Source organism: Cantharellus anzutake (assembly GCF_015039405.1).
Source record: "Cantharellus anzutake strain C23 chromosome Unknown EI90scaffold_150, whole genome shotgun sequence".
NCBI lineage: Eukaryota > Fungi > Basidiomycota > Agaricomycetes > Cantharellales > Hydnaceae > Cantharellus > Cantharellus anzutake.
The window spans coordinates 85,369-95,892 of NW_024067100.1; positions in this window are offsets into that span (position 1 = coordinate 85,369).

A 10,524-nucleotide genomic window follows, 5' to 3' on the forward strand; every position below is an offset into this window, starting at 1 on the left:
GGTCGTTCAACGACAATTAGGAGAGGGGTTGTGGAGAGGTGGCGGGAAGTGGTTAGGCGGCGATGGGTGGCGAGCGGAGTGTGCGGGGAGTGTTCGGGACTGAGAGAAGGTCGGGGAGGAGGTCGTCTGACCCTGGGGAATGCCGGGTTGTGACACTGAGTCACTGAGGCCAAGGTCCTCATGTATTAAGTCTCCATTGTTAGAGACTGGAGCGAGACGAAGGAGTTGTCTCCATGGCAGAGGGCTTTGGCCTCAGCGACTCAGACCAGGAGCGCTGTGCCAAGTTACACGTCCATGCCCTAATTTACTTACTGGCAACGAGAACTAAAGAGGGGGATCAACTCTAGTCGATTTTATCACTGGAGTGTAACCTATCTACAAGTTAAGTATATATAGTTACAGCGAGGCAGTCCCGTGAATGGTGGGACCGAGCGGAGCGGGGCTAATGGAGTTAAACATTAGCCGATTGAATATTACCGATTGTTAGAATGGGGGGATTCGGACGACTCCGGAGTGGAATCGGAGACTTAGTGTGGAAGGACCTCAGCCTCAGCGACTCAGGTGGAGTGCTGTGCCATTGCTGGTTGTCCTGGGGGTCCCTAATTTCGGATCTAGCAGAGGGGAAGTCTCTTGGGGGAATTCAAGTCGATTTCGGACTGAGGTTACAAGTTACTATGTACATTGTATATAAGGAGGGGTCCGGAATCAAAAGGAGCGAGGGTACTCCAAAAGGAGACAAAGGGAGCTGAAAGGAGGGGCAACACCGAGGGTCAATGGTGTTTCCCAAAGGAGGAGTGAAGGGCCAAGGCCCAAGGAGGAAGGAGGGAGGATGGGAGTGGGGAATGGCCAGCTGACTGAATAGAAAGGAAGCAGCAGCCCAAATAGGAATGAGGGAGTATAGCAGAATTGAATGGAGCAATGCAATAATTGCAAGGTCCAGAGTAAGTCCGGAAAGTCCGAACTCGGAAGTTAAACTCCGGAATATTGGCAAACGTAATTAAATGGAATGAGCTAACCAATAAAATGGGTATAAGCGGAGGGGGGGTCAAAGTCCAAGGTCGGAGCTAAGACCAGAGGTTCCAGAGACAGAGACGCAAACAGGATTCCGGAGCGGAGGTCCGGAGTTGGGAGCATAGGTGTTGCGTGCTCATCTGGAAGGTGTTGAGGATGAGGTGGGACCCGGAATGTTCCGGAGTCGGACCGAAGGTGGTGTTGGAGCCGGAGGTGGGATAGCCTCTTGGAAGTAGGACTCTGGAAGTCAGGTTCGGAGTTCCGGGAGCCCGGAGCGGAGGTCGGGATTGTACAGATATGACAGAGTCGGGTTATGGAGTTAGTGGCATGGCAGGCGATAACCCAGAAACAGAAAGGAGGGATAGGCCTGAAGGTAGACTTGCAGGGCAAGCAAGTGAATTGCCCAGCGGAGGCGGGAGTGCACTAGCGGACGTCGGAGCTGTCTGGAAGCCTTCGGGGCTCTGTACTTAGGGAGGCATAGGTAATATATTGAATTGGAGAGGTGGTGACCATCAGGGGGGTCGGAGGTGATTGCGGAAACTGGAGGCTCCGAGGTTAGTGGCAGAGGAGTGGAGGTAATCCGGAGGAGTGGAGGTGGTTGAGGGTGATGGCCGTGGATGGATATGACACTCGTTGTTGATACCTCAACTTGCTTATCAACCCTCCTTCTTACTTCCGGTCTCCACACCTCCTTACCTCTGGTACCTCCCCATTCCTACCTTACCTCCGGTCATGATAACCTTTATTGTTTCATCATTTGATATTTTCTACAACCCCAATCTTCTGGACTACAACTTCCGGGCTCCGGACCTTTCCGGACGCCTTTCTCTGTAGTCCCCTGCTTATTCTTAGACAGTTCCAGGCCTTGCCATTCAGTTGGCTTTTAATTCTCCCACTCCACAAACCTCAGACGTAATTTGGGCTTTTCGCCTATTCCTTATTTGTCCTGTGGATTCTTTTCTATTTACTTCCCCTTCCCCTTGGTAACCTTTGTTTACCTTTGGATCCAATTGTTTCTGCTATATGTACACGTGTACCCCTCTAGTAAATAGTTCCCCCCAGTTATAATATAGAAGTCTTAAGCCCTCGACAAACCTCCTCTAGGATGTCTATCGTGTCCCACTCGTCTGCTGCTCTACCCAGAACTAAGAACTGAGTAACAGACATGTCTAAAAGGTGCCTTGGTATAAAACCCAAATGAATCGCATGACAAACAATTGACCCTCGCTAACGCCTCCATTGTTAAGTAGTGAGGGGGGGCCTCTGGCCCCCTTCTGCTGGCGGCCTCGGTTCCTCTGTTGCCAGCTCCCCTGACAAATTGGGGACAATGAGAACATAATGGGTGCAGCGCTCCGTTCCGAGTCGCTGAAGCCGAGTCCCTTCAACACCCCATCACCCTCGGAGCTCTGCCCCACCTCCGGCCTGTCTCCAACCCACTGTTGGACGACCTGGAACACTGAGCTCCACCAGACAGCGTCGCCTGGATAGCGATCAGACCTATCCAAGGAATGTCTTCTTGACAGCCACCTCTGACCCCACTGTTCTCCTCATGGGGAAGTTGGGGTCAATTGTTAAGTCAACAGGAGCTTCGACTTTGCCAAACTTGTTGAGTTCGGCGGTCTCATATAACATGTGGACACTTCCCTGCAGGGTAGCTTGCCCATAGGGTGCTGAGGTACTCAGCGGCCTGCCACCTCTGGCAGTGGTCCCCGCTTGGGGGTCTGCCATTGGTTGCCTACCGCTCTCCCTCTTCCCCTTGACATGGGTTTGCCCTCCTGAGGGCAGGCCCTTATGCAACCCAGACAGGGTCGCCTGCCCATGGGGTGGCAAGATAGTCGGTGCCCCACCCCTTGGTGTGCTAGTCCCCACTTGGGGTCGTGCCTCATGAGGCCTGGTACTGTATCCCCTCCCCCTGACCTGGGAGGCCCCCATCATAATGGGTTTGGCAGCGAGGTCTGCCAGTGCATGTGCCTCTTTGAGCTCGTGTTTTAATAATTCAATCTCCCTCTTCTGGAGATCGACATCTCTCTCTGTGTCTCTCAGAGAGACAAAGATGCCTTCGGCATCTCTGCATGCTCTATTATATTTGCACCTCCAATGGGCACAATTATCACAGGTGTCATCTGACACCCTCAAGTTGTCAGACTGTGCCTGTTTGGACAGCCTGGACAAGGAGCCGCTGTCACTCCCTTGTCTCCCTCCTATGAGGGACTTCATCTCTTTCAACTCCTGACAGAGTTGACCCATCTGGGCAGCTACTGCTGATGCGATAGCTGATTCCCAGCCTACATTTGGCTTGGGTGTTGCTGGACCTGGGCCAAATTGGCCGATCCAGGGGGTGATTTGGCCAGGGAAGTTCCCTGGAGAGTAGGCCTGGGGCTGCAGCAGCAATTGCTGCCCCTGGAATGGCGCTTGTTGTGCCATTGGTGCAGTTTGCACCACATATGGTTGAAAGCCCCTTTGGGGAAGCTGGGGATATACAGTGTAGGAGAAATAACGGTCACCCTATAAAAACTCATTATGTAAATACTGTACCTACATGACTGGGAGCCTGTCACATGTCACACTGGGTCTGAGGCTCTGGGTCCTTCATCACACTGTGAGTATGGTTTCAGGGTGGCTGTGACATTTTCAATTCAATTTCCAAAAAAAGGCAATTATACTTCATTGAAAAATCGCCATTTGACACTTTTCACAGATTTTTGCAAGAGGGGGATTTTCAAATGTTCAAATTCAGAAATATATGCTGCCTGCTTATTTTGTTGTGCAGGAAAATGCCAACTCATGTGTCATGCCCCTGGAGTCTGCCGGTCCAGGTATGTCACACCTTGAAGGGCCACTTGCAGCAGGCTCTCCCTTGTCATGCTCAAACCCGAGGCAGCTCCTGGTCGTGTAGGTACAGTATGCCAGAAAAATCACAAAACCCCCATATGACAAGTAGAAATGAGAGGATAGAAGAACCTGAATTTTAACGAATTTTCACGAATTTTCATGACTGTTAGAAGAGCGTGTAATTGTCCAGAAGCGGAGAAGGGACTCAGGAAAGGAGGGACCTTGGCCTCAGCGACTCAAGTGGAGCACTGTGCCATTGCTTTGTTGTCTAAGGTGGTCTTCAGGTTAGCAGGGGGAGTCTCTTGGGGGGACAATCCAGTCGATTCTGGTTCTCTAGTCATCGATTTCAGACTAGGGGTACAGGAAACTAAGTACAGAGTGTATATATAATAATACAGGAGTGGAGTCAGAGGACAAAGGGAACTGGAAGGAGACAAAGGGGGACTGGATGAGGGAACAACCCCAAGGGTCAAGGGTTGGAACTCTATGGTGCTTCCCAAAAGGGCAAGGCCAAGAGGGGAAGGAGTGGAGTGGGTTGTGGGGAATGACAGCTGACTAATGTGGAAAGGAAGCAGCCATCTAAATAAGGAAGAGGCAACAAGAGGATTAAATGACACCATACAGTAGAGACTGCAGGGTCCGGAGTAAGTTCTGGAGGTCTGGAGTCGGAAGTCTAAGCCCAGAATATTGGCAAGATGTAATAAATGAAATGCAATAAGGAATACAAGGAGATAAGATGGAGGAGGAGGTCAAAGTCCGGAGGCGGAGATGTGACCGGAGTTCCGGAGGTGGAGGTGTGATGGGGTTCCAGTACAGGAGTCCGGAGCTGGAGGTGGAGCATCACAAGCTCTGGTCTGGAAGGTACAAGGTCGGGATCGCAAACCGGAGTCAGACCGGAGGTAGTGTTGGATGTTGTGTTGGAGCCAGAGGTAGAGTGGGCTCTCGACAACCAACAGGGGGAGGAGGTGGTGGAGGATGTGGAGTTCTGGAGGAGGGGATGGAAGCCCAAAAACAGGAGCGGAGGTCCGGAGTTGTATGGATATGACAACAACTACATATGACAAATAGGAAGATAGAAAATTAATAAAAATACTTCAAGCTTAGCATCAACAAGACGGAATGCTCAGGAGAATTCATAGCGAATATCAAACAAGGAACGAGGTCAATCGTGTAAGATCTGTCTATAAAACCAACCAGAAAACCTCCACAGAAACTGCTTTCCCATGCCCACACACATACCTGAGGCCGGAAGTACCACAGAACAAGGATTCCGTAGGAACCAATGCAAAACTCGATAATGTGTTTATAATAGAAAATGTAGATGCCTTTTAGATAGACTCAATGAAGGTAAATTTAGGAAAAACTACTGATAGACAATGGAGAAATGGCCGAAATTCGTGGGAAATGAGGACAACGTTCAAAAGGAAAGCGCGAAGAACAACCAGTAACGACCGAGACGAGTTTGATGGCCCATTGGAAAGAAAGGGATCTATTCTTAATTCACGCAAATTTTCATAATAAAAGGTGGATGCATCAATGAGATATTCATTAACGGGATAAGCGACATTGAAGTCATAGCTCAGGGAAAAGTCGCCGTTCACGCAAAATCCATATTTAAAACACATAACGAAATTTACATGGAAAATATGATGAATTAGAAACTACCACTATGCAAAGTTTCAGGCCAAACGGCGCAGCCGTTGTGAAGTTACGCCAGTGACAGGGATAGAGTATTCTGCACTATGTCAAAGGACATGTGAGGGTGGCAATGCAAAGGGAACCGGCCATCGGAACTGAGATCCGCACTTTGGGAGATTGTGAAGACCAATTTTTGTCCAAATATGGAAGACTCTGGTCAAAACAAAGCACGGAGAACACAAAAATACCTTAGATCATGAGGGAAAAATCTGAAATAAATCATGGAAGCCTGTATTGAGGATACAAACACCCACACATACAATAAATCCTGAATAATTAAACAGAAACGGCACCTGCATACAAATGAGAACAACACACGTGATTACCGATTGTGTGCACAAACTTTTGCTAACTTGACAAATACCGAGAGTTAGAGTACGACTTTAGTACCGTTAGAAAGGTTGGATTAAATGAAAATTTATGATGCTGAGAACGTGAAAAACCATTCGGAAATGAGTGAGATATAAGGACATGAAGTTAGTAACCTGAAGACGTGTGGGAAGACAACTTCTAGAGGGCCCAAGCCCCAAATAAAATTCATAAAAATATGTTATCATTAAGGACGACTTATTATAACAACAAACAATACATACAAAGGACTAGGATGCAATAATACAAACAGGAACTAGGGGAAATGGACGAAAAACCACAAAACTACACTGGACCATGGTGGGAATTTTAGGGAAAAATATACTAATAAAGCAGAGAGCTCTAACACATTTGTTTGTTCAATTCTTAACTATGACCAAGTATTTTGTTCTAAATTTGAACCATTTCGCTTGTTTATCATTTCAAGTCTCATTTCAACTAAATGTCACTGAATAAAAATAGAATAAATCAGCTGAAAGGCATAGCGCAGCCATACGCACATGTCAAAAACCCTGAAGGGGTGTGAGTCCGAGTGCAGATGGGGCTCAACTAGAGGGGGTTCCAAGAGCTCCGGTAGTGAACCGGAGCTTCTCCAGGAAGCCCAAGTCTGCTGGGTGGTACAAGAGGCTCTGGGAAGGACATGGCCTCTGTCATATCCATACAATCCCGACCCCCGCTCCGGGCTCCCGGAACTCCGAAACTGACTCCGGAGCCCCACTTCCCTTCCATCACCTTCTCCTTGCTGACTCCCAAGAGGTTATCCCACCTCCAGCTCCGACACCACCGTCAGTCCGACTCCGGAACATTCCGGGTCCGACCTCAACCTCGACACCTTCCAGACGGGCATGCAACACCTATGCTCCTGACTCCGGACCTCTGCTCCGGAATCCCGTTCACATCTCCGTCTCCGGAACCTCCGGTCTTAGCTCCGACCTCGGACTTTGACCCCACCTCCGCTTATACCCATTGTATTGGTTAGCTCATTCCATTTAATTACCTTTGTGTCAGGGACGCTGTTGTGGGGACAAGTCTGTGCAGGTCAAACCAACCCTTATCACACATTTCACCCCCTACTGCATCAGGGACTAGGATTGGTGAGTTGTGGTAATAGTAGGAGTTGTAGAGACTGTGGAGGTGGTTCTGACGAGTCCAAGACCGTCGGATTTGGTGGATTGGTTGAGGAGATCTGACATTTTCTTTATTTTCCTTACTATTTTCATTCATTCACGCATGTGACTTTCCTTTTATATTTGTATCGGACTCTTCCGTGACAACTGTACAGACAGTTAGTTAGAGGTTAGACAGAGTATCAGCACCGTACTCCCAAGGACCATCCTACCTGAGAGATAGAGAGAGACCTACCCCCCCTAGACCTGAGCCACAAGTCTAGATTGATAGACCCGTTACAACGCGTCCGGGGTAGAGGGGGTCCGGATGTATTGCCTGGCAGAGGGGCCCTTGCAGGGTGTGAACCGGGTGTGTGTACTGGCAGGTCCGGGAAGGGATGGCAGTCCCTGGCCACTCAGACTGAAGTGGAGAATGTGAGAAGAAGGTTACTTCTTCGGTTCCCACTTCAGGTACATTTATGTACATGCAGCTTGAGTCATATGACGAGTGCCACGTCATCCTCGGAGACAGCTGTGGCCATCCAGGTGTCCCCGTGGGGGATCCTGAGAGCGTCTGCTGCATGTGCGCATGCTGGGCACAGCAGGAAGCCATCCAGGGTGTGTGGGCCAGATGGGTCAATGGTACATTGATACAGAGGAAAGTGGTCCATGTAGATAGAAGGAATAAACAGGAAGAGAAAGATGGGAAGAATGAAATAAAGAAAGGAGAAGAAAGAGAGAGAAGAAAGAGGGAGAGAGGGAGGAGGGGGAAAGGAGAGGGATGGACAGCGGGGAGCGGGTGTGGTGTGGCCAGGTGGGTCCGGGTGGACCTGGGTCAGGCGGGTGTGCCCCGACACTTCGCCAATATTCCGGAGTTAACCTCCGAGTTCGGACTTTCCGGACTTACTCCAGACCTTGCAACTATTGCATTGTCCTATTCATTTCCGCTATTCTCCCTCATTCCTATTTGGGCTGCTGCTTCCTTTCTATTCAGTCAGCTAGCCATTCCCGACTCCCATCCTCCTTCCTCCCCCCCTGGGCCTTGGCTGTCATATCTGTACATACCTGATCCCGATCCGACTCCCAGACCCCCATCTTCACCACCTCTGGAGTCCTACCCTATCTCCGTCCGCTCCGATACTCACCTCAGACCAAACATCACTCCTCTCGCCACCCTCCTCCCCTTACCCCTCCTCTTACTCCCCACAACACCTCCACCCTTCTGTCACTCTCCTACCCTACTTCCGTCCGCTCCGATACTCACCTTCGGACCTGTCACCTTTCCTCTCCTCCACTCCTCTCCCCGCTCCTCTCTTCTCTCTCCTCCCTCTGACCCTCTTCTGCCAAACCTCCGGCAAGTTACGACCTTCCACCATTGTCCTGTACGCTGTACTCAGACACCGTTCATACCTTCGCTCAAAGATTCCGTCATAGTTCCGACCTCAGCTTAAGTCCATTGCATTGGTGACCTCATACTACGTAAACACCATTGCCAACATTCCTCGGACTTTCAACCCCGCCTCTGTAACCTCCGTAACCTCCGCAACCTCCAAGCTCCATGGATCATACCCAGCACTTTCACTGTTTGTAATGTATCTTTCGCGCTTTCCCCTCATCCTTATTTGGACTGCTGCTTCTTCCCATTCTAGCCAATTAGTCATCATCCCCACTTCACCTCATCTTCCTGCCCCTCTGGGCTTCGCCCTCCCTATCTCCTTTTGGATGTACCACAGGTTCTGACCTATGACCTTTGGTACCGCTCCGCTTCCATCATCCCTTTGTTCCTGTTCGGACGCCTTTGTTCCAATTCGGACCCTCTTTGTTTCCTCATGCTTTCGCCCTCTCCATTATATACCGGCGCTTGTACATACTTGTTTTAGGCCCTTAGTCTAAAATCGACCTGAAATGCCCCCTAGAGACTTCCTGCTCAATGCCTCTGAAATTAAGGACCAAATGGACAAACAGCAATGGCACAGCACTCCACATGAGTCGCAGAGGCCAAGGTCCCTCCTTGCTAAGTCTCCGGTTCCCCTCTGGAATTGTCCGCCCTTGCCCAGTTCTAACATTGGCCCTTCACTCCTCCTTTGAGAAACACCATTGAGTCAAACCCTTGACCCTCGGTGTTGTTCCTCATTCCAGCTCCCTTTGTCTCCTTTCATCCTACCCTTGTTCCTTTTGATTCCGGACCCCTCCTTATATACAATGTACTTAGTAACTTGTAACCTCAGTCCGAAATCAACTTGATTTCCCCCCAAGAGACTCCCCTCTGCTAGATCCGAAATTAGGGACCCCTAGGACAACCAGCAATGGCACAGCACTCCGTTTGAGTCGCTGAGGCCAAGGTCCTTCCACGCTAAGTCTCCGATTCCATTCCGGAGTCATCCAAATCCGCCTGATCTAACAGCCTCAGCGACTCGGAGGGAGCACTGTGCCTCCATTACGTCTCAGTTAGTCCTTCATTTCAGATGCCTGAGGTATCTTGTAGGAGGGGGTCAGGAATCACTCATAGGGGGACTTGGGGTAAGTTTTAGTCGAGATTAGAACTGAGGTACAAAGGGTTCTAATCTACAGGTATATATAGAGGGAGGAGGAGAAAGACTTTAGTCAAAGTCCGAGTGGTAATGAGAAGTACCGAAAGGTTCTGAATGATATCTGTAATGGGGAACCGAGGTGTCGGGTCGAGGAGGGCAGAGTAGAAGGCCAGAGGATAAATGGGAACGAGAAATGGGTAAGGGGAAGTTAGCCAACTGAATGGAAAGAAGACAACAGTTGTACTACAAATGGAAGGTGACTAATTTAAGATGACGAGAGCGGGGTCACCAGAGGATACAGGTAGCTCTGAAGCCGGAGTTACATATCTGAAGAATGTTGGGTGACTCCACTAAATGAAATGGGGGGAGGGATGGTTTAGAAGTATATAACAAGATGTCAGAGATCTGTTGGGAGGTCCAAGCAAATCCGGAGGTTCCAAATGTTCCAACTCGGAACCAAGGTTCTGGGATGGAGAAGGCCAAGGGTGAATGTGCCGAAGTCCAGGCCGGAGTTGAGACAGTTGGGGCAGAAGGTGACTTGGGAAGTGGGGAGGTATGGTGTAGGGGATAATGAGGTTCTTAGGAAGGTGTAGTGGGGTGGGAGAGTGCGGGGTCGGGATTCCAGGATATGACAGTGCAGTAATGTGTAGTCTGAATTCAGAATGACTGAGTCATAGCAAACTTAATGGTAAACAAGAAGAATTTGAAATAAAGAACTGCAACAAATGCGGTGCAGTCAAGTTCTAATTAAAACATTAAAATAGCTTAGGTGAGGAAGGACAATAAGAATTCTAGGCACAGTCTGACCACAGCAGGGCTGCAGTACAGTGCAGCTGAGCACAGTAGAACTATAGCATGAAAAATTCATTTTTATTCAGTTTGAGGAAAATACACTGTAAATAAATCCTGTAAATACAAGGTAGAGCGTGAAAAAGGAAGGCGACCCAAGGAGTATGAAAGGGAGACCCTTTCTGCAA